We start from the raw sequence: 24,654 nt of genomic DNA on the forward strand, positions 1-24,654 counted from the left end.
ACATTTGAGACATGATAAAAATATGATTTTGATGGCCAGATGAGACAGTAGGGAGCAGTGGTGTCTCATATTTGTGAGTCTAATATTATGAGTTAAAAAGATAGTGTGTCAGTACTTAAGATGTGCATGCAGAATTTGCACAGCCACCTGATTTTTCAGGGACTTTTTTTTTTTTTTTTTTTAGACTTTTGGAAACTATCTGTACTTTTGGAAAATCCACACTCGAGAGTTAAATCTAGGTCACCTCTTCAGAAAAGCAGGGCTGGAAATAGGGATTTCAGTCTTAGTTGCACTAGCTTTATTGGCTTGGGTTACCACAGATGTTATTTGTGATAGAAGTGTGTTAGGCACAATTTTACCTTTGTATCAGATCTGCATTGAAATAGCTTATTTACATACACCCAGTTTTTCGTGCTGTTTTGTAGACAGACTTGGGACCCAGGCATGTTATACCCTCTCACAGTGGCTGCACCCCATCCCCACTGGAATGTGTTCCTCTATCATTTTGTCTTTGGGGTGAGCAATCTCTGCTTCCCACTGATGAGGGGTGTTTCTCATGGTGTTACGAATTCTCTGGCATCCTGAAAAACAGCAGCATGCTGAGTGCTGACCACTTGACTTCTTAACCTCATCTAATGGAGCCCAGTTCATTGACATGTACTCCAGCATGTGGGGTGTTCAGTACTGTGTCCTGAGAATGGAGAGCATGGATGCAGGGATTGAAGGTTTTTAAATACCAGCTTGATTCCGTGATTACGGAGACAGTGATTTCTTTCATCCATGCCAGTAGTGCTGTAGCTAAACTCTTTGTTATGCCCATGGTGAAACTGGCAAAAAGCAACTCTTAGGCAAGAGGCTACTTCTTAGCAAAGGACCAACAATATGTTGCTACTTACACTCTTCCACTTTTATAGGAACACAATATCGATGCATTCAAACAGATTGCATTGGAATTGTGAAAAACTTGAAGGACATAAATTTCTTGGGCGCAAACGTTCTACTAACTAGAACAACAAACCTCCAACTTAATTCCTAAGGGCAATCTAAAAGGATGATGAAAAGGGTGAAAAAGAGTTTGGGAAAACAGATGTATCTAGACCAGTCATAAGATAAATCACTCTCAATTCAGGCTACAGTTGCAATCCTGGAATGCTACTGTCTGGGTGTGAATCTCATGGCTGAATAACCTGCAGGAACACCTGTTTATTCAACTCACATTTCCTGCTTATTGAATAAAATATTTCTCCAGATTAATTGGGAAATATTTCATTTCCAGGAGTTTTTGGAGTTTGTTGAACAGAGTGTAAGAAGGATGAGATTTCCCAATTCATGGGAATCCTGCAATATGTGTTAGATCAAGTGCCAATTTCTGGCAACAGGTCATTTTAAATAAAACCACTGACGGGTTATTACACTCGATTTTGGCTGCCTATAGCTTTTAACATTGGTGCCTTCTCTTAGCAAAAAGATGAAAATGATGTGGATATGCACTCAGCCTTTAGAGTTCCGACTGTTGTGCATAAAGATGTCAAATGCAGATCTACGCTGCATATTTCCAAATTATAAGCGAGCCATCAAAGTAATAATTTACTGAATATTTACATTTGCATACCTTTACTAAAATTATACATATAATTGCTAGAACAGTTATGTACTTTTATGTATATATAAATGTTGTGAAATTCCAGTCAGTTGGCAGTATTCAGTTGTTGATACTGGTGAGTCAGTTCCTTTTTTAGACTATGTCCTGATAACAAACACCCCATATAAAGTTCTAATATAATTTCATTTTACAATGAAATGAGTGGGTGTTGAAAGGTTTTGTAAGAGACAACGCATCCAACTCATGTTTTAGAAATTTCCACTTGTGCTGTTTTGGGTTGCCACAGCGTGCGACTGCTCTTTGTGACTGTTTAATGAGGCTGACAGGCAGTCCTTGAATTTTTTATTTGCTTCTATTTTGTAAAATTCCAGCTCCTAGGATTGGTTAATTACATTATATCCACTTTCATTTAATAAATAAATAAATAACTGAATAAAGACTCTTGCCTCATGCAAACAGATCAAAGCTTAAAATGCTAAGCCAATTCTACCTAAAGACTCAAAAGCATGAAAACCAAAAAATATTTACAGATCTTACGAAAAAAAAAGCAGGCTGTGATTTTTCTTAGCATCCTAATTCATACTTTTTGAGTTAGTGAAGCTGGCAAGACAGATGACTGCTCAGAATACCTGCCCTCTAACCATTCCTATTTTCACCAGCACGTCTGCTACAAAAGAAAACATGAGCCTGTTACATCTCTTTCCAGTTAGCCTCTAACTGATTTTCAGTGAGAAGTGCTCATGGGAATCCTATTTTTGTACTCAGAAAGTGATGTAACAGATTGCTTCTTTTTGTTAGATTTAAATGGATTTTGTCCTGTAAAAAGTATTTAATATCTAGAATATAGTTAAGTACAAACATAACTTCTTTTCCCAGCTTTTAAAACACAGAATATACTTGTTCTGTCTCATGATAATCATGTCTGATTTTAGTACTAAAGCAGCTCTCCAGATGGGAATCAGCCTAGAGGACTGTCCTCAAGGTAAATAGTGAATGTGCAGTTCATAGGCTTATTTTCACACTAATAGATGATACAACTCAATAAGTGGAAATTTGCAGAGAGGCACTGTGCTGATAACCCAATCATAGAAAACAACAACAACAAAAACAACCAACCAACCAACCAACAAACAAACAAACAAAACAAAAACAACCGCCCCCCAACTTTGACAGGTGGGTTTACTTCAGTCTAGCTCTTTTCCTGTGAACTGAATGCCCCTTAGTGGTTAAAGCACAGTACGTTTGCTCCTGGAGTGCACCCTCCAGTTTAATTTCATCTGAAGAGAATTAAGCTCTGGTAATTTGTCTGCTCTGCAATGCAAACCAAACTACAGTAAATAGTAACAACTGGAGGTGGGAGGATAGGCAGAAGCAACTTTGGGGAGGGTATGGCTGACATGAGCTGAAGTGCTAATGGAGATGCACTCGAGGCAGGTTATAGATATGGCTCAAGTGTATTTGCTTATGAGCTTAGTTTGGAAGTTACTTGTGAAATTGCATTTTATGAGGAAAAAAAAACCCCAACATTGCAGTTCCTGTATATTCTGACTTCATTTGAGAAAAAAACCCTGAATTCTCCCAACTTCAAATCATGTGTTTGTGTGTGAAAACAGGGGCATTTTTCTTCAAAAATGTAACGTTTTTTCTTCAGAATTGCAGAAACATTCTAGTATTTAGAAGAATGAATTAGACGCATTTTTTCCCGTCATTTATATGTTATTAAAACTAAGTTGCTTGAATGAAGATCCACAGCTTGTTAAAAACAACTAGCACTATTTTTTCCCTTTTATATGGATGTAGATATAAATCGTGCAAGTTATACTTTTTACTCCCAGTTGTACCAATGGACATGGTCTTTTTATGGTCCATTTTTGAGCATAATCCCATCCTCATTAAAGATGTTTGTGAGGCTATGTAGTAAGACTTTGAACAGTTTTTAAACCACATCCTTTTAATTCTGCTTGCTGCAGCTTTCAGGTGTTTTGATGTCCCATTAGTTATGGAATTTTAACTTTTCTCTGTCCTCCTTCTCTCTCAATGTGCGCCCCCATGAGCAGGAAGACCCTAGTACCATCTGGGAAGAGGAGTACCTGTGGTCAGTACTTTGCCTAATGGATAGAAGTAGAATCAGCTCAATAATTTGGCAATGGCTCTTTAATAAAAAAGAAATGAAGGATTGAGTAAATGGTCATTTTTTTTGAGAGGGGGCACCACTAATTTCTTCAGGGCTCACCACTTCTGCAGAAAATCAAAGTTCAAAGCAAACCCACTGTACCTGGTGGTCTGGCAATGTGCTGGGCAGGGCAAGCCATTCCCAGAGGACCTCAGGAAAAAGGACAAGTCCAAGAGATACCTTGCATTTTCATCCTGTGTCCTGGGGTGTGGTTCCCTTAAGACAGGGAGGTTCCTTCTTCCCAGTAAGATGGGGTCAACTTGGGGAAAAAAGCCTGGTTTGAAAAGAGGCTCTACTCAGCCTTGTCCAAAGCCGTGATGGTATTACAGCACTAGGTGAGATCACAGAACTTGTGTTTGGTATATAGATTGTGAAACACGCACATCTTTGCACCCTGACCTCTCCAGATGGGAATTTGATTAAAAGTTTTGGTTTATTTCTGAGAGAGAAAAACTCTTTTATGTGTGAAGACAGAGAACCTAAGACTGTCACATATTATACCTTTAAAAGTATATGTGATAACAGTGAAACAACTGTTTTCTATTTATTCTACCATTTTTTATACTTATGCTGAACTAAATAAATTACTGTCAACTTCAAGCATTTGAAAATCATGACTCAGGTCTTTCAAAATGCCATGAACTTCAAAGGATATGTTTTCTTTGCCTTCTGGTTTTGAGCCATCAGAGACCACATTTTTAAGCTTTTCTCCAAAACTAAAAGACTGACTTATTTCTTGCTTAGGTTTTAAAATGATTTTTTTTAAAAAAAACCCAATCCTACTGAGTAACGTGAGGCTTGATAAAATCTTGAGGACTTGCAGTAATTTAAGCGGCTGCGGTTTTCTGTCTTTGATTTTTCAGTACAGCCAACTTTTTTTCCACTATAATAGCCCATGCTGAATTAAATTGAAGGAGTGTTTTAAAACACAGCTTCCATTTTATTATCTTCCAGTTAATTTAGTTTACCCACCCTATTGCCGCCTGACAGCAGGGAACCTATGTTGGTGCATCATTCAGAGCAGATACTCTAACTCCAGTTTTCAGGCAACTGAAGGGATGATGCTCTGACCCAAACAAAAGGATTGTTTAGAAGCTAAGCTCAAGCTTCCACATCACATCTCCCAGATCTTTGTCAGGACCCTAATCCCGGCTATCGTTTTGTCCTTACATCCTAAATTCTGGGAGGCAAGCAAATGGTGAGAATCTGTGTTCACAGGGAGAAAACAAGAACATAGACCCCAACTTGAGAAATGTAACTGAGGTACATGGCAAGGACACAAAATACATAAGGCAACTCAGAAAAACCTTTTAAAATTTTTATCTTTTAAAGTTATTAGTCATTACAACTTTTGAGAATCCTAAACTTCAGTGTGTTTTATCAACTTGTATTTGAAGAGGACATCATTTATTGTTTACAGATTTCTCTACTTGAATCTCAATGGGTAAAGTACTGTGTTTTTCTCCAGTATTCAAGTCATAACAAGTCATCAGAATATTATGTTAATTGTTTATAGTTGTTCTTTTTTTCTGAGATGTTGAAGCCCTATATCAGTTCCAATTTTGCATACAACACAAACAGAAGCCAGCTTTTCTTATCATTTTTGAAAAAGGTCACATGAAATTGCTTCACACCTAGTGAAAACCCAAGTGTTGCATTGTTAGATAAATGGAGTTTCTGTCATCAAAACATACTTTCCAGTAAACCTTTCTTTAATCAGTTTAATAAACAACATTTGTTCCTATTTAAAATCTTATATTTCATTTTACAAGGATTTGTGATGACAATTTGTTTGGCTCCAGGACACAGAAGGGCACAATGCAAATTTTGCCTTCAGGACCCTGTTTTTTTCAGCATCTCTTCCTGGTTGAAAATCAGCAGTGACTGACATTATTTTGGATTTCAGTTTGGATCCCATTTGAGTTACTGCAGATTTTGTGGGCTTGGATTTATAACGTGATACCAGGAATTATTTATTATTTTGAGGATAAAGTGTTCTGGGACATGCCAAGGTCACCGAAAAGCCCTACTTTGGTCCTACACCTGTAGCATTCATAGGCAAAAGAGCTATGTGTACGTACCTTCTACAGGATGCCCACATACCTGTGGAGATTTCACTGTTTAAATTAGGAGTTACTTAAAATACGTATTGCTTCTGGAGTTTGCCAGTTTTCAGCCTTTTGCTGAATAAATATTCATTCACCAAACAAAAAACTCTGATGCTGCCAGTGGTTTGTTTTCTTCCTGTCATGGATGAGACAAATATTTTTGGCCCAAGATAGAGCTATCTTTCAAACTGGTAGCATAAAACTTCATAGGAGTCTTTTAACTGTAAAATAGTGAAAAAATTCTTTGTAATATCATTATGCAACTCTTTCTGTATTTATAAGAACCCAGTATAACACATAACTTTTTAAAGGATAGACAGCAATATAACTGGCAATTGATAAGCAATTTTTTTGTGTAAAATACATGAGTCATTATACTCAAGTTAACTGCAGCCTTCTATTCCTGAAGTATTCGGTTTCTTGAGCTCTTTCTTGATAAAGGGAGACAGATTGTGATTCCCCACTTCAGTGGGGAAGTTACAAGAAGGGAGGAAACAATGAAAGGGGAAACGGATTTCTGAAGCTGACCTATTATGTTTCAGTGTTTAGCAACTGATGTTACAAGACATAATACTATTTCTCATGACTTTTCAGAAATAAAGAGATAGAGATTAAATTCTTATTAATATTTGTATTTTTTTTCAGCTACTCATAGCTCTTTCAGAATAACACTAACATTTATGTTGATCCTTGATGGGTAAATATCTTATTCAGTTTTGCTCTTTTTTTTTTTTTAATAGCTGGATGCGCTTCTGACAGATAGAGGTGTTCACACTATGTTCTAATTATAAAAGAAGTTTTAACAGGTCAAAGCTAAAAGCTACCATTTTAATTCATTTTTGGGCACCAACGGTTCAAAGCAAAAGGAAAATAAAATAACTTCAGTAGTTTTAGAATATTTAAAGTGCTTCTGAGCACTGACTTTGTAAAAAAGACTAAATCTTCAGAAAACTATGGCTTGTTATAGTATATAGTCACTAGTTGTATTGCTCGTTATCATTTGGGTAAGCTACTTTGTCGTAGCATATCTAAGGGCTTGCGGAAAAGCAAGGTCTTATATCCTTAAAGATATAAATGTCTGAATCTAGGATATGCATCAAGGATTATGAAGAACTGCACTGCAGAATTAATTGGGCCCTAAATGAATGAACAGTTCTGCTTGAGATGTTGACAGTCAGATATGGTTCACCAAAGTTAAAATGCTAGAGTAGTTCTGTTTGCTGACAGATTGGCTCACTTACAGCTAATACTTATGGCATATTACCACAAAAATCTGACCAGGGAAGTATTAACTTTTAAAATTGAATCACGTAACTCTTCATATGTCTATGTGAGGTTCATGCAACTGGCCCTTTGGTTACACTTGTGCATTTTCAGTAGCCAAGATGCAGTAAGGTACTTCGTCCACGGCACAGGATAGACCACGATGTCGTACTGCTATTGGAAAGAGTATCAGCTACTAATGCTCCTCTGACTGTAAGGCTTTTTATGTTCTGCCCTCAAGCATCAGTGGCACATAGATTGAGATAGAGAGGAGGCTGTTAGGTGGAGCCACACCTGGGAAATTATCTCTTGCCTTTCAGCACAGGACTCATGGCTCACAGAATCCATGAAAACTCAGGAGACAGAGATATGCCTCCTCTAAAACCTTTGCTTCTGATTACAAGGTTTTGCATTCATACTCCAGGTGGCTAGACAGAATATACTATTTCTTTGCTCGTTCTTGTCTACATGGCAACAAAGACTGAGCTTCAGTGATGTGAACTGTTCAGAAGATGCCTTTTATTGTGAATGGGTAAAGCTGTGTTATAATTGGCTCCTAACGAAACAGGACTACACACAGAGAAATTGTATATTATGTCTGGTTTATAAAGCTGAGACAAGAGCCATAATTTTGGCTCATCTACTCCCAGTTTGAAAATAGCACTTTAAGATGCAAACTGAAAGCCGTAGGAGTACGCTTTTAAAAAAGCAGTTACAGTCTCTATTATACACTATACCAAATGCGTATGTGTAAGTATATACATCTAAGCAAAAAGAGTAAAAGAAAATATATTTATATATTCATATATGGAATTTCACTCCAGATATGTCTAAGAAGTTTAATTTTCCAAGACTTATTAGGAGTGTTAAATCTTTCTTCCAAGCCTTCACAGTCCCTTTGTTAAATTAACTTTGAATAGTACTGGATTGCCTTTGGCTTGTGTAACAACCCATTAATCATTAAGAGAAAGAACAAAAAATTCTCTTTTTATCAAAAATATCATTATCCATATGAACTAGCAGCTTGCTTATCTCTTTAGACTTTCAAGTACTAAAGGAATTCACTGGTTGAACTCCAGGAATCTGGTTTGAACACAATAGTGCTTCACCGTACCAGAAGCATATGACAGTGGTCCAACAGGCATGGACAGGTGCCCAGAAAAAACCTGTTTTGATGGTGAGAATCACATCAGATGTGACCACTTGACTGAGGAATGGATTTCATGTATGCTATAAGCTTGTTTATTTTTCTGCCTCTCTGGGACAATAGAACATTTCCTCATGGCTAAGAGAAATAAGATGTGGAAAAAATAGAGTGGAATTCCCCTGTCAGTCTTTTTCTATTTTGAAAAACCTTATTCCAAAATATATCACTTATTCTAAGCTCTTCCTTTGACAGAAAATACTTTAAAAGGGGGAACCTTTAACTTCTTCTGACTCAGTGTGCTTTCTAAGGAGCATTTGATGAGGGAAACAAGTAATCAGGCAATGCCGTAATGTAAGAATACTCCTGCATATTTTAAAGTAATTCAGCTTTGCAGTTAGAGTAACTTAAACAACAATTTTAAACATGTTGTTGTTTTTACTTCAATAGTACAGAGTCTCCTGGCCAGATGCTTTCATTCTGTTTTGGGACTCATAATCAAAACATCATCTCTGCCATAAACAGAAACCTATTTGTGGCCCTTAATTATTCTTTTAATGAGGAAACAAATTATTTCCTCCAAATGTAGTATGCCCAATATAGATCCAAGGTGAAAATGAAAACATGCACAAAATCAGTGTTACTATTAATGTTTCGCTGAATCACCTCAAATGCTATGTATTCATTCACAGTGTAATGTATAGATGTTAATATTTTTGTCTGTCAGTCAGCAGTCATATCCCAGTGTGAATATTATGCATGAGTTATCTATGACTGAATGCAAGCACTGACAGCCTGATATGCATCTGAACTGAAGATAATGGCAATAATTTATCTAATCAGACTTGATATTTCAAATGTCCGCTTCATAAAACTGCTGCTGTAGTCTGGCTGCCACTTTCAATACCCAGATACCGTTTCACTGCACACAAAAGTTGATGGATAAAGGAAGGAAACAAGTGTATACTTTGAGGCAATTAATTTAGGAATTGCTGCATGTATTTCATCCTCTGCACTAACAACATTTTTAGCCTATTACGAGTGGCTTGAGAGGAATTCCATCCACATGCAGTCTCATGAACAGCATTTTTTCCACATAAAGAAACTGGAGAAAGACAGCATTATCATAGTTATTTACCCCATTTTATATAAGAAAAACATATCTGAAAACCCACATAGCTTATAAACATAAAATTCATGTGAAATTTGAGGCTTTTATGGACCCGTATTTACCAGTGATTTAGGAAATCATCTGGATCTTCCAAACTGGCTTTAGGTACCTTTGTTGCTGCATAAATTCCTTATGTTCTGAATACCTTCTCACATTTGGCACACTGGGAGCTGCAAAATACATACTGTTGGTAGGGCTAAAAACTCCTGAATTTCCAGAGTGAGTTTTGAAAGAGTCCTGTGTATTGGAATGACAGCTGTATAACTTTTAAGGGACATTAAGTAGCTGAAACCAGCCATAAATCTTCTCTTAGAAACTAAGAATTTTTAGATGCGCCTGTAATATCAGTTGTGTTGGTAGCACTGATGAAGAAAGACACAGAGACATGCAATTGAGAGGTATGGGAGCCTTCAGAATGCGAAATATACGATTTATATTTAAGAAAAAAATCCAAATCAAACAAGATACTAAAGTTCCATTGCTTTGATTTCAGGCTTGCGTAAGGGTTTAAATTATACAATGATGAAAAGAAAAATTAGAGCTACACAGAACCTAACAAAAGAGGATAGATTCAATACAAAAAATGGGATCGCAGAGGGTAACTTGTACCAAACAGAAATAATTGGTTTTCCTAAAAAAGAAAAAGCTTTTTTTATGCATTATCTAAGGAAACTGTGGATAAATATGCAATGGGTTCATTCAAGAAATAATGAAGATAAGAAAATGGGCAAAGTTGAAACAACAGTGAGTCATGCAGAAATGTTATTGTTCTGGACAGAATTACTAATGAATTTCAGTGACTGGGATCTGACATGCTTGCAGAAACATGGAATTAATGCTATTGCAGGCAGCATGATGAAAACATTAGGAAATTCTCCAGACAACACTGCTGAGCTGAATTCAAGAAAGACAAGCTCAAAACATGTTCTCACCTGAGGACCTTCCAAGGTGATCTGTGTAACAGAGACAGTACCTCATACAAATCACAATGACAATTTCCTTAATTCAACAGAACAAATGTGGAAGAGATTGTAGATACAATGGAGGAGGCAGAGGTATTTAATCTGAAAAAAAAGAAAGACAGCATGGGAAAAAATTGGTATGTGCTGGCCCTCATTAACTGAACAACTGAAGAATTATGTAAATGAAGTTCTGAAGCAACTTTCCCACAGGATATTTTTGACAAATACCAAGTTTATTTTTAAGACAGTTTGAGCACTGTTTGAAGTACGGTATGTTATGAAGGGTGGCTGAATGCTTCCTCATATAGCCTTTTTCACTTTCTTGTGCCCACTATGTTGACCACATGAATTTCTTTACTTTTCTAAGGCCATTTCCGTTTGCCTAGTCTTATCCTGTAGATGGAAGCTTGTGACTAACAGTAGAATGCGGTACGCGGTGGTTCAGTACAGCTATGGGATTTGGGACCCAGAGTGTCTCTTTTTTTTTTTTTTTTTTTTTTCCCAGCTGTCTTAGCAAATCTGATAAAAGATATCACATCTCTGTACAAACTTTGCCCCTCCTACCTAAATTCAACCAACCGCAAAACCTTGTTATATAAATATATGTTTACTCTGAAGTTGGGAGTATTCTGCAGTGTAAGAAAACTTACATAGTTAAGGCTCATGCCGTGACTTGTTTTGTCAGTAAATAAGAATTCCTTCTGCAGTGCTCTCAATCTGGTGAAAGGCATGAACACTAAGTACATTACAAGTTTTTCAAAAACATAGTTAGCCATGGCGCACTACTTACTGTAATCAACACTCTTCTGCCAGTGTGGAAATCCCCAAGTTTCTCTCTGATAGTATTAAATGTTTCTAATTCTGTCTGGCAGTGCAGTAATATTTTTCAGCCTGAAATCTAATTAAAATCTGTGTGCTCTAAGATATGAAATAGATCAAAGTTAAATTTGGTATTCTTAGCATGCAGCTTTTTCTTTTCTTTCTGAATGCACTTTTCTACTGTCTGAAACTATTTTGCAGAAGTTCAGCAGACTGTTACCTTCTCTATTTGAAGGGGTTTTTTCTGCGTCATTGGAAGTCTCTGACACTTTGATAGGCCCAGTGGAATAGATAACATGCATGCACTAAGATTTATGCATAAATGGAGTAAGGAACAGGATGAAGCATATTCTCAGCTAATGTAAATCATCAGCAAAACACCAGAATTTGACTGATTAATAACTGCTGAGACTATTGCCTAATGGTTTTTACATAGCAAAACTCATGCTTACTGATAATCTTTTCCATTTAGAAGGGCTGAACAAAGGATGAAGACCTGCTCATAAAACCTGAGGCACTCAATATTTGCTACTAGAAGCTGGAAGGAATATTCAAATTTGCATAGCATCCAGCTGTGGGAAACACTGGCCTTTGCCTGAAAACCTATTTCGGCCTCCAGTATAACTGAAAATATTGAAGCTTCTATGAATGAAGACCTTTTTTGCTTATCATGACTACTAAATGTAATCTGCATTAGACTTTGTTTAGGCATTATGAAAGATGTTTTCTGCCTTGTTTAAAATACAGTAAAGCAGGCAGAATAGAAATCACTGTATTTTGCTACCCATCTCAATTAAAAGTGTTGCCAAGGTACATGAAGAAGTGCAATCTGATTAAAGGAAAAAGGTAATTAATTAATTAATTAAAATATCTATATGCTGGACCTCAAATATGGAGACTAAATGAAGATGATATTCATACTAAATTTTTCTTCTACCCAGCTTTCCCTGTTGTTAAGTTAGACATCTTGCATGAAGTGAACTTCTTAGCATACAAGAGTTGTGGTACTTTGAATGCCGTTTCAGTTTCAAGAGAAGTACAGCCCCAGATCTGTGCTTCTTGTTTGCAGAAATGAAACAAAACCAAGTGACATGTGAGAAGATTCCATTCCCCAGATATTTCTCAGGTGGTAAGGCTAGTGATTAATATTTCCGTTCTTGTCAGCAGTGTTACTTTGACAGACCTTTTCAGATAAAAGCTACACCTAGCATAGACCCTTCAGACTTCATAAGTTTCAGAGTCTCCATGTGTAGATGAATCTTCCTCCATTCTTCTTACCCTTCTCTCTCCCACCCCACCCCTGAATAAAAGCCTTCCCAGGGGCCAGCCTCAGCACCACGCCTCCTGCTTCAGAGACTTATTGATTGTTGGACAAGGCCAGAATTGCCAGGCTGCCTGAGGCTAGCTCCATACACTCTACCCAAAACCAGAGTGAATTTTGAACAGTTTTGTATTCTTGGTCTGATTAGTTGTGATTCTGTATTGGTTGAACACTGAGCAAGTGCCAGCCCTTGCATTGCTTCAATCCCTCCAGAAAGGAAAGCACCTTTGTGGAGCCAGTAAAAGCTACAACTCTTCCTAACAGGTCCTGGACAAGTTAGACTCAGCCTGAGTACCACAGTATTTGGTGCTGCATCATCTTGCTCATGGATACTCTTACTGCTTAGTGCAGCCCATAGCCATGAGTGGAATGACTGGGCAGAGCCCAGAATCTGAGACAGGGATCAGCAAAAATGAGTTATGTGGCCTAAAAAAAGCTAACCTTTCAGTGGTAAATGCTGAGTGGAGAGATATCTGTTAAGACTGTTCTCATACGAATGGTTTGCGCTCCTTAATCTATGTTATGGGTCCCTGTACTTGACTCAAAATTTACAACTCTAATTCTCTTCTGAAATTTGAGTGCTCAATGGGCAGAAGAAGATCAGTCTCTGTGACACTTACAGTACAAAAAAAGTATTTTTTTAACTTATTACATAGGAATTAAAGGCCTAAAGATGCAAGTGGTTTTGGCATTTAAAATGTCCTGATTGCTCTTTTCCCTTGGTTAGACATAGGAGACACTGACATACAGTGGCAGCTCCTGTGATTGAGGAGACTCTTCTTTAGCCATGACCGAAACTGATTCTAAATATTGGTTTCTTCTTCATTTAAATATTGGCTTCTCCTTCTGTGCCAGCTGGGTGACTGGTCTTCAGGACAGAGCCCAGGCTGAACAGATTCTAAATATTGGTTTCTTCTCCATTTAGATGTTGGCTTCTCTTTCTGTGCCAGTTGAGTGACCGCTCTTCAAGACAGAGCCCACGCTGATCAGACACCATCAGATTGTATTGTTGATTGGTGTCAGAATAATGTACTTGTTTAAGGTTTATTGCTGAAGAGGAAGAATGATCTTGACAGTCCATTGACATCTTTGATGGACAGCTTAGTCCTCAGCAGGTTTGGCTGCTTGCAAGTATTTTACTGATACAATCATTACCTGGCAAAACTAAAACACCAGGCAAAGTTGTCAGTAGTAGCACTGACCAGGAGCCTGAAAGGCTGGAAGTCAGCAGGAAAATAAACCCATGGACATGTATTCTTAGCCTTATTTCCAGCTTCAGATATACAAGCTCTTTGTCCCACTGACTCTAAGGCCTATGGCAAATGACTTAGTTCAGTGCTGTGGATTCAATTACAAATGACGCAAAGCCAGAGACAACCATTTTGAAGAGTTATTTAATTATAAGGTAGTAATTACCTGGAAGCAATAAACACGCTAAGGTAATATGTTGTTGCCAAAGTAATTAACTGAATGGAAGTGAAAAGCAAAAGCAGATTAAAGCTACATAGCAGGACCTGGATGCCAAGTTCTCAATGGCTCTTACAGAAAAGAGCAACAACATTCAAAAAACCTACTGTTACCTTTCCGTGCAGCGTGGTCTGTGTGAAAGTATCCAGAACAGAGCCTAAAGGCTCAGAGAGGTGCTTTTTAAGGCTCTTCTCTCATTTAAGACTTCCACTTTTTCTTTCAGCAGCAGTATATATACTCTTGAGAAAAATGGGAGAGAACAGTCTGGCTTTTGGGGCAGCATCATTTAGCTTGGGGTGCAGACGGGGGTGGACAGAGAGTAAGCAGAACCCATTAGAATTGTAGGAAAGCAACTCTGTCATTTTGACTATTTGGAGCTTGTAGTTGTTCTGTAAGATGCCATTCAGAATTTATTTTGGCAAGAAGTTGCTCCTTAGCTTCAAAGTTACACATTGTGTATAAAAGCCATTAGAATTTAGACTGGGTTGATTGCCTCTGTGTGAATACCCAATGCACCCAGAATTCTTGACAGCTGGAGACAGGTTGAGTCTAGAACTGTGATCTATTCAGGATTATTTGTTTGTCTTGCTTTGCATTGGTTTTAAAGTCTCAGACAAATATTTGTAAACTGTTGAGTCAGCGCCTGTTTCGTCACATAGTAAACCAATGACAAATCAATGGAGTTCTGAGAAAAGTGTGGTTTTGGTGGTTTGGTTTTTGTTCATTTTGTTTTGTTTGTGTTTTTTCCCCGATAATTTCTGAACTACTGAGAGCAATTTAAGTGCCTGAGAAATGTGTCAGATTGAGACATAATACCAGAGTAGTTAATTTCCTCACTTGACAGTGGCAGAGTAAACTTCTCCTCCTCTTTCTCTATTTGTTTCAGGCCACCTTTCAGAATGCAAAGCACATTGATGGCATTCACATCTTCCTTTCTCTCCAACTGCTAATGTAGTGTCAGTGACATGTGTTTGTTACATAAACCTTGGTTTATGAGAGCAATTTTACTGAGCAAGTAATAGTAATAAGTTTGTGGTCATTACTGTGTTTTAAAAGAAAATCTAACTGTCCACACAGCATGAGATATTTTCATCAGCAAAGCCTGAATGCAGAAGATAAATTAACTGAGATGCAGATTTCACTGCTGGAGATAATATGCTCCTAGTTGTGGAGTTCAATGTGAACACAGCATCAATATTTGTCTGCAGACTTCTGAAAATAAATGATCTGAAGTAGTGTTAAACAGTCTTTCCTCTTCTCTTTTTTAACAGTTTGGGGTCATGAGCGATTATGGTAAGGGAAAGAAAAGTAGTATTTTATCCATCTGGCATCATCTTCTAATTTCTAATAATTGAGAAAGGAAAATTTTCTCTGACAAGAGAGAGTGCTCAGAACAATTTTTTCTTGTACAAGTGTTGTGGTTTGAATTGCTTTTGTGTAGCCTAGTCTGGTGATGTCTGGTGCATCTGACCAGCCACACTACTTACTTCCTAATTTGTTGTTGTGTTCTGCTTATGAGCTTATGTGGCAATTTAGCCTTACCTTCCAAGTTACATCTGTCTGAATTCTTCTGTTTATTTCCAGCTTCCAGCTCTTGGAAATAACCCTCTTTTAAAATGTGAAGTTGAATCTCTCTTTCCCCTGCAATAAGTTCTAAAGCTAGTCTTGTATTTATGGTGCATATGTGTATTGAGTAATTATTACAGTAGATATTGCAGAGATAATGGGAAAGATGAGAGGATCCCAGCAAAATGTTTAAATATGTCTCCACATTTTGGCAAGTTAGATTAATGTAGTGGGGAAAATGAATTGCAGCATCCTTCATTTTGAATATGATTTGTGATTGCTGCAATGCAAAAGAATGAGTGGAAAACTTTTACTACCTCCCTGCCCCCAAGTCTTTTCAGAAAGATTGAAACTGCCAGTCTTTGGAGGCAGAGAGATACTGGATGGATGGGCTAAACAACAGAGAAAAGAGGGAGATATTACAATTAGCTTCATTATTAATGAGGTTTTTCTGTATTAACTACATGATTTGGACTATTAGACTGTTAAAAGATTAATTAGACCAACAATGGATGCATAGCTCCATATGCATCCTGGGTTTCCTTTTGCCCATAACAACATTTTGTATGCAAGACTTCGGCAGTCCTTATCCAGCCCTGCTCCAGCTGAAGCTCTGGGTTTTCTGTTTCATCCCAGCCCTAACCTTAGACAGTGCCTTGGACAAGGCAGCCCTTCCACTGAGTAAAAAATGTCTATCCTCAGTATCTTTTGCCTAGTTCTTTTCAGACCCACTCATACTATAGGTCTGGACATACCTTTTCTCTCAACTTTAACCCTAACTCTAGGCTGAGCCAAAGGCAAAAGGACACTCATTCATGAAGAAACTCAATATTCCACATAGAAGAACTCTTTCAGCAGTCCTAAGTTGAATTTGAAAGATACGTATTTTCTATATGTGCAATAATGACTGATACTCCAATCTTCACCTGAGAAATACTTCAGCTCTAAACACAGAAGGGTCCCAACATCTGATATTTTACCCATCTTATGTGAAATATAAATTCAAGTATGGAGAATTACATTTATTTATTCCATGCTTTTCTACACCTCTCCGTATCTTCTGATGGATATGTACTTCCTTCTGAAAAAATGGCTCCAATGCGTCCTTTTCGGTTTATGTTTCTCAGTTACAGAAACAGTAAACCACAGTAAGAATTCTTGATACACATGCAAACTATAGCCACTCCTCCTCCCTAAAAAAAAAAAAAGTTTGAAGAATTTTATTTAAATACTACCTTGAAGATTTTCTGCAGAATTGGCTGTAAGCCCTTGTGGGGGGATCACAAAATTGACAAATGAAAAAATAGCTGTGAAATGAGTATAAGCATTTCCCTTTCTGAAATACTTTCAAAGTTATACGTTTGTTTATAGAAGAGAATTTGCTGGTCCAAATCCTACATAAAGGAGAGAGAAAGAAAAATGTAAGCAGCGGACAGGATCTCTAGTGTGCATGTGATAGCAGATGCTGGAAGCTTTGCAGCCCAGTATTAAAAAAAAATAAAAATCTATCAGTCAGATCTGTATGTGCAGGGGAACAGAAGCATCACTGGGGAAGGCAGACAGGTCAAAGAGCTGCTCAGACTAAACTGCTACATGCTTATTCTCTTAAAGGGTTTAATCTGGTTTGGAACAGGCAAGTCATTCCTCCTGAGGGGGAGTCAATGCCACTTTCAAATAGTGCGTTTACAAGGAATTGGTTGGAACAAGGAATAAAAGGCTTAACCATTCATCTTTTTTTTTTTTTTAAGCCATTGTCCTGCAACTTTTTTTAAAGGAAAATGGCAGTGAAGGGGAAACAAAGAGGAGTAACTGAAAAGAAGATGTTATTTCTACAAAAGCTAATTTCAGCTGTCACCAGGCCAGGGCACCTTTCCTTGTCCTACAGACTGCTCTGTCACACTGATCTCCCGGTACCCCTGTCTCTCTGTCTTCCCTTCATTTCCCTCAGAAACATGAGACTTTCCACATCAGCTGCACTGATAGGTACATTACATCACAAGAAAAAGGAAGACTGGTACAAGGTTTCTGCTGGTGTAGTTCCGTGCTATCTTTGAGGACAAGACCCTGCTAAGAGGCAGCCATATCTCCATAGCTGTCATGCTGCACAGAGGCTTCTCTGACTTAATCTTTATATGCAAACTGCCAAACCTATTAAATCACAGAAGACAGGCTACTGCTTTATTCTACAATGTTTTGAGAACACCTGGCAATGAAGCATGAGGAAGGGAGATGGACAAAGGTGATAATTTCATGACCTTATCAGAAACTTGACAAATCTGGTTGTGAGTTGGTATAGGAGGGGAGAGGTCTCTAGGGTAGAATAGGAGAAGTTGTGTTCCAAAATGGCCAAAAAGTCCATGGTGAATGCACAGTGAGGACTGTTGAAGAGGCAGGGATTTGGTCTTGAAGTTACAGACAAACTGTTTTCTGATTCTAGTTATACAAACGGAATTCAGGGAGATTTCATGGATACAGGGCAAATAGCAAGTAATGTCACATGGCACACTGGAAGCTTCCTCATTGGAAAATCCTAAAGTGTTTTAATAACCCAGCTACTTGGCTGCTGTTTCAAAGGAGGCAAATCTGTTGTTGCAAGCCAATAAAGAAGGGCACAACTTTTTCCAAGGTTCATTGCTTTTGTGGCACACAGAGAAAGTGGAGTGTGATTCTTACTCTACTAAGTGTTTTGAAAATAAGTGACTTGAGTTAAAGCTGAGACTTTTCATTTGCAGTGACAAAGTTTCCTGTTTACACTCCTTATAAGCAAACAAGAGCATTGATTTCACTTTGGGATACTGTAGGGTAATACTTAAAAAAATCAGTTGTTGCAACTGAACTAATTGCAATTTTATGATTTTTGTTATATAAACAGCTGAAAGGAATTAGATTACAGGTATTTTAATTTATTCTGATTTTCTGTGTTTAAAGTCTAGTCTTAAAAGGCAGCAATATGTTTGCATTTACTGCATCTGATTATAGTTACAGAAAGTAAAGAGTAATTTTAACACTTGAAGGGGATGCACTCAGCACCCAGACACTGATTTAAAGAATAGATGTAGGATTAAGCCTTTTGAAATATACAAAAAAGGGAACAAAAATATTCAAGACATACTCAATGAGAATTGCCAGCACTGTCTCCTTTCACAGTGGGTCCAATAGTGACAGTCTTGACCGCTGGACAATCTTTGTACAGGTAGTGGAAAATTTCATTTTCCTGTGGGCAGGATTTCAGTCGGGTACACACTGAATTGCTGAATGCGTAGAATAATTGAAAATAGAACTATAGAAATTAATCTAATCTCTACTGTTTCCATCTTGATTTAAAAAAATGAACTACTGATCTGTTCTATGATACCTAACAGGTAAAAAACTAATACTAAAACCTTCATATATTTTATCAGTCAGATTCAAGACACACATCCTCAGGCAAACCACATAAGTGCCTGATTAACAGGCATTCTGTTGTTGTGGTTTGCCTCATCAACCAATCAATTAAGTTGACACTAAAATAAAACTTGTCTGACTAGGAGAACAATATGCAGGCCTTGAGTAGCCTAAGGATCAGTTTTACGAAACATACAAATAAAATTATAGCATTTGTTTTCTTGGTCTTACTTTAGAATTCAGTCACTACGCATTTGAATATGCATTGATAATTTCTGGATGTCAGTTTTACACATAGTACAAACTTTTTCTGTTCTTCTTCTATGCTGAAATGTGGATTTTAATTGTGTCCCACTCCCCCCCCTTTTTTTTTTTTTTGCATCAGGAACCTGTAGTAGTCAGAGCATGATCAAACTGAAACTTATTTCCAATATATCAAAGCACTGGTGTTTGAGAAATATTGTCTGTATCTATATGCAACTGCTTTCATACCTTCAAACATATGGTGAAAACCAGTAATTTTTGCTGCAACCATATATACAGGAACAGATGCAAACCTTATCTTGTCTTCATGACTTGTTAAATGGCCATAGCCATGACGGACATACATCAGCTTCTCTCAACTTCAGGAATCCTGAGAAACACTCAGGGAACTAAAAGATCGTACTCTAAATGTAAACATAGTCAGCTCCTCTCTAAGAGGAATGAGCCATCTCATCACTTTTTCTTCAGATGTCTACATGTAAATTCAGTGCAACTTGTTTCTTCCCTAAGTTTATTCCTACCTACTCAGGCTAAAGTTATTTCTGAAAGAAACAAAAGTGTGTGTGTTACAGTTAATGCTATTACTAAAAATGAAGCAATTATTTCATGTAATCTTGCAGAAAGAAGGTATTCAGGAGCATGATATGAAAGCTCCCAAGTGACAATTTCTTAATCAAATTTTATGCCATAGTTAGGAAATGAAGAATATATTAAATAGATAAAGGTAACTCAGTGTAACCAGTGTAAGAAGAAGTTTATTAGCTCCATAACTCACTTTAATCAAACAATATATTAATCCCTATGATTGGGTTATATAGCATAAAATGTCTAACACATAGCATTCTATTAGGATATTGTAACTTAACCTTTCACTGACTAGCAAGCATCTCAGACATGACAACATAGCAGCAAAATAATATTTTTACTTCCCTTATTAACTAACAGAAATGTCACCTTAACCTTTCTTGATAATAGGATAACTTTGATAGATCACACTACTGCTCACCCTAACCCAGCAAAAAGCAGCTACAACAATACATGAGCACAGCTGATGGAGGTGAATGAGAATTTTCAGGGATCAGAACAGATGATCAGGACTTTTAGGCCATGAGGAAACAACTGTGTTTGTGATAACAAACTTGTGCCTGTGGGGAGGAAAGCCGTGCCTGATTTGTTACCCTGAGGCAATGTTAAGAGCAGCACGGGAAAGACACTCAAGAACAGTGAGAGAAGAAATCCCCATTCAGTTTTGCCATTATTGTATTCTCACATCCATGTTTGAAGCAAGGCCCTGCTACATTCAAAGGTGGAAGGAAAAAAGATCCATGAAGAAAATGCTGAAAAAATAATATTAAAGTATGGGCTTGTTATTGCAATTTCTCTTTTAATGGACTTAGCAGTAATTACACTTACTCCTGTTGCTCTCCTAACATCCACCAAAATTAACCAACCCATAGTTCTGCCTTCTGAAAATTGATTCTGGTTTTTGATATCTTTTGAGTGTGGAGTTGGACACAGTTTCTGTGGCTCAGTACCCACCACCAGTATGCAGATTTTACTGAGTCACGAGAATGACTTCGATGAAGCTTGTCTCCTGATGAAGCCCAATTTCCTTTTACCCAACCCAAGGAGTGGCTTTCTAGTTTTCAAAACAATATTCTAGCTTACTTTATCTTTGGACATCATTTAAGTGTTTATTTATTTAGGTTGTGTTGGAGCTGTGTTTGGATTACTAACAGTGATAAGGCTAAAAACTGGAGGCCCTTAGGGAATATGTAGAGAACAGAGGTACTCTGGAGTAGTTAGGGAGGGCAGCAAATATGGTGCCATGCCAAGTGCTTTTTGGTTACACACTGCAGAACAGCTTCTTTATATTAACCAATATCTGAAAAACAATGTATCAAGGGAAAAATCCCTTTTCAAGCTGAATGGAATGGTTGTTCAGCTGCCTGCTTTCTATCTATCAGCACCACAGTGTTGACTTGTATTCAAGGACTTTGATTCACTCAAGCCCCCAAACCTTTTTATATGCAATGCTGCTGTCTACCCAAGCTTTAATTTAGTATCTGTGCACTTGATTTTTCATACAACTTGTAGCACATTGTACTTGTTTTTATCAGAATAATTTTGGGGATCAGAGGTCATTTAATTTATCATATTTTATTCAGATTCTGTTCTCCAGAAAATGAATAGTTCCTCCCAGCTTTGTTTCTTCTGCATGCATTTCCTTTATTCCATCCATCTAAGCTATTGATGAAAATATTGAACAGAAACAGACCCCAGGCAGACCTTTGCAAAATTCCACTTTAAGTATCTTGACAGCTTGACAGAAAGCCATTGGTGCCTTGGACTTCCTCCAGTTTTTTAGCCAATTCGCTATTACTCATTTGACAATGTGCTGTAATACACAGATGATGGATTTAATAGCTCATTCCTAAAAGAATGCCCTGACTTCTACTTCCATGTTTATAATAATGAAGCACAGAATTTTGCCAACAGTGCCATTCTCCTTCACTAGTGGTAATGAAATTTTCTTGTTAATTCATTTTAAACCATCTTTCATAGAGAAAATTTCTCTAGCTTGACATTCTAAATTAACAGTTTCAGATTTGCTGCATCCAGTTCTTGTCTTGAACTGCCTTTTGATCCAGCAACTTTATTGAACAGCTCTTCAAAGCACACAAATAACTATATACGCCTTTCCTTCTGCCACAGAAAGGCTGTGCTTGCTGTTCCTGACAGAATTTTAAAAGGAAAGTTTTATATAATGCACCCCATATATATATATATATAAACATAGGAATTATATATTTCTAAAATATTGTGCTGAGAAAAACCTGAAAAACAAAGGGATTAGACAAAGATTTTGGAGCAGGAATCAGAAAATCTCCTAAGGTCACACTGTCAAACCCACTGCTTCATGCTGTAGTGCTCTTTATTCATGAGGAAAAAAAAATAATTTGAGTTCACGCAGGACTCAAGTTCTGGCTTCACCTGTATCTAGTATTGTAGATGCAATCGAGCAAAAACGCTTTTGCCATGGTGAAGCTGGTGCCACAGGTAATAGTTTATAAATGTGAACATGTTGCTTTTATTAACTGTAGTGCACGCATAATTCAAACTCTTCTAGCATGTCTTACCTCAGACAATGTGACAGTACGACAGGGCCAGTATCTCAGCAGGTATGCTGTGCACTGATCACTAAAATTTGTTTTACCCAACTAAAAGGACTTAGAACACAACGTGGTGGGAAAGACAAGCTATGGTGTCACAATGAGCTGCATATACTAGCTGGTAGGAAGCTTGCCTGTGAAATTAATTAATGGTAAGTTATTCTTCAATCTAAGATAATTTTACCTTCTTGAGGACTACTAAGGTGGCCTCTGCATTCCTCCATCTCTCCCTCCAGCAAATCTTAGCAGAGTTTAGCAAGCTGTGTCTGCATCTGCAAATCAGAATGGTGCTTCTGGCAGCATCAGTGCCACAGATTTATGTGACAAGCTGATGCAAAATGGATAAGGGCTTGACACATGTCTACGTGTATACAAATCCACCGACAAAATCTTTTTTTTAAAATTTTGCTTCATTGTAATGTTATCATCATCAGTCTTGTTATGGTCAGTGGACAAGAATAATGTGCCTACTTTGATACTCCACATAGACAAAAGGGCAATTTCTGTAGAAATGCAGAATCCCAGCTGCATCTTATTTTTTTTTCCAAAAGGACTGGTTAGATGAAGACAGAATATACATTATCATCACAAAATCTGGGCATTAAAACATGGCACGTGACTAAAAAAGGTACATTGCAAAAAGATACATTAAATTCACCATGACGTATGTATAAGCTAAAGTCTGCAAAGTTGATTAAGTTTGGGAATGCAAACGTGAGAACTTTTGGATGTAAATTCTAATACACAAAGACATAAAGTCTTACCCCTCACCAAAACCCAACCAACCAACCAACCAACCAACTAAAGCAAGAGACCTACAAAACCAGGAATATTTGAAGACCTTTGTACATGCACAAGTTGAACTTGGTAAGGTTGCTCATAGAAAATTGTATAACATTTACTTCTTATTCTAACTATCTTGCATTATCACTAGCATTTCTAGGTATTCTTACAGTACCTAAAAGAATAGCTTATCTGCCAACAGCAAACTTGGTAAAAGCATCATATAAACCTAATATTAATAGTTAAAGGTGCTGCCGTGTGTCAAGGCATAGTGGCTAGTAACATCCAAACAATAAATGTCCTTCCTAAGTCAGTGATTGAAAACTCTTCTTTACACTGTTTTCTAATCAAGCATCAGTTTCCAAATGTTTTACAGCCTAGTTACTGGGGGATGTCTGCCAGCAGCTTAACATATAGGCAAATTGCTAACAAGCCTGGTAATAACTGTCAGATTCTGAAAACTATCCTCTCTTTCCTACCTAAATCATCAGAAATTACAAGTTTCTTGGCAGATTATTCTCACGAAATAGATGTTGCTACTTCCTTCTCCAAGAAACAGGCAGTCTGGGATTTTCTTGCTGTGAGTTGTTAGTTAGCTTGTGTTTAAAACTTGAAGTTACTGCATCTCAGTTTCCAGCACTTTATTTTTAGATGAAAATCGGTTACTTTTTTCCTTTCAGTTAAAGTATTCACTATATAATCTTTCTTCTATAGTTGCAGAAGACAGAAGTCATTTGAAAGGAATTGTCTGAAAACCCCCATATTACTATGTATAAAATTGAGGAATGAGTTCTTATCTATCTGAATTTGAGTAATAAAACAGACTTTAAAAACTAAAGTATATTTATTTTCAGTGTGTTTACAACTTGAAATACACAGTTACTGTCATTCAAGAATGAATTAATATAACTTTACTAATAAACGCCCATTCTAAGATTGAGCAAAATTAGTGCAAACAGAACAGAAGGTTGCTTCATAGTACCTCTAGATGGGACTTTTCTTAATGCCCTTAGTCATCAACTGAAGAAATGAATGCACAACAAAAATTACTTTGAATTTGAAAGACAATACATCATCAGTTCAAACTATGTGGGCTTTCATTTCAGCAGTGAAATGCAGGTAACTCTGAAGGATTTAATTCCATAAATGTATAACAATAATGATTTACAAGAGTATTTCTTAACATACAGCAGCACGGTCTCTGGGCACATTTTGACTGAGGAATCACCAGCTCGCACAGTAGCAATAGGCTACTTCCCATAGAACCATCAAAATTTAGTCTTTATGAATATTGAAAAAGCTATTATGCACTCTTCAAGAGGCAAGAAGTGCAAAGTGTAAACATATTTGAGTATGAATTCCCATACTACGAATTCCAGTACTAAATACTAACATTTGAGCGTGAATCCCAATATTAAGTTTAGGGATCTTAGGAGACTACTGTGATTTTTAA

The sequence above is a fragment of the Caloenas nicobarica genome, chromosome 4 (assembly GCF_036013445.1).
Source record: "Caloenas nicobarica isolate bCalNic1 chromosome 4, bCalNic1.hap1, whole genome shotgun sequence".
Classification (NCBI taxonomy): Eukaryota; Metazoa; Chordata; class Aves; order Columbiformes; family Columbidae; genus Caloenas; species Caloenas nicobarica.